Source organism: Limulus polyphemus, unplaced genomic scaffold, assembly GCF_000517525.1.
Source record: "Limulus polyphemus unplaced genomic scaffold, Limulus_polyphemus-2.1.2 Scaffold4385, whole genome shotgun sequence".
NCBI classification, from domain to species: Eukaryota; Metazoa; Arthropoda; class Merostomata; order Xiphosura; family Limulidae; genus Limulus; species Limulus polyphemus.
The window spans coordinates 81,049-82,397 of record NW_013669995.1 but is presented as its reverse complement, the minus strand read 5'-3'; positions in this window follow the sequence as shown (position 1 = coordinate 82,397).

Here is a 1,349-nt window from a genome sequence, read left to right as displayed (position 1 = left end):
TTCAATCGATCCTATTTCAATACGTTATCATATGACGGTCTCTGTCCTTTAAATATAGATATACAGTCACGATGACTGTTGACAATATTATTGGATAAGACTTTCATCTTGATTGTAAATGTTCCATTTATCATTCTAAAGCTCCACTAACATTTATCTCAAAAAAAAAAAGCCACTTTGGAAAGTATTATAGGCTATCAGGTATCAAACGCAGATTTGTTTTCATCCCCCCTCCCTACACACAATTTAAATTTACCAGTATTATATAACAGAAAAATAACTGATGACGAAATTGTTCAGCCAATAACAATTTGACTCTTTCCTCTATTCTTTTTTACTTCCTCCGAAGACAGTTCCAGCCCGTTCAGCCCAGCGTCAGCTTCCTTGTCATTATCTACACGATCTCGCCAACTCGAGATGTGCAAATTTTTTTTTACTTATTTCCAGAAAGAACTGGGCCCTGCGTTACACAAATCTGATTGTCAAGACGCAAGGAACTTTTTAAACAGATTTCCCAGTGCCCTGGTTACGCCCTAATCCGCTAGTGAATGTATTTATGCTGTAATTTAAAACTTTGACTACAACATATTATCTGATCAACTGTGTGTGTGCCTGTTTTACCAGAAAAGAAATTCTGCATATCTGCTGAATCAGTGCTATGAAATAAACATATAAGATATAAAAAAAAAGGATTAAGTTTCATTGAATAAACCCTCCACCTCGAGTCTCGTAAGCTCTGGTCTACTAAAACCTTAATAATACGAAGTGTACTTTTCTTTGTTAATAAGCTTATAATGCTTTCAACAATGAAAGTTACACTTTCCAAGATTTCGGTTTAAAAGTCGAATTTCAACAATGCTAATTTCTTTACAGGATACTGCTACCAGGGAAATGCCTATCGTGTGTTTCTATTTTGGCACTTGTGTATAAAGTTAAAATCATAAATAATATTCAACGTTTAAACTGGTACACAAAAACATTTTATTTAGGCCTATCTTTGGCCTTCAAAAAGTTGACGACTCTACACGTTTCGATTAATAGGCCTAAATAAAATGTTTTTAATTGTGTACCAGTTTTAACGTTGAATATTATTTGTGATATCTATTGTGTGTTTGTTGAGCCCATCGTTATGTTACGATAATTTAAAATCAATTTTGTAAACCGTTATGTTCAAAGACTTGAAAAAGGCGTAAGCCGAAACGTCGGGTAGAATAATGATGATAATAACAAAAAATAAACACGATCTGAAATTCACACAAGTTTTTGTTGGGTGTACATAGTAAAACTTGTATTTATTTTGTTCACAACGTTTCACCGGGTTTACCTAACATCATCAGGTGAGATACATA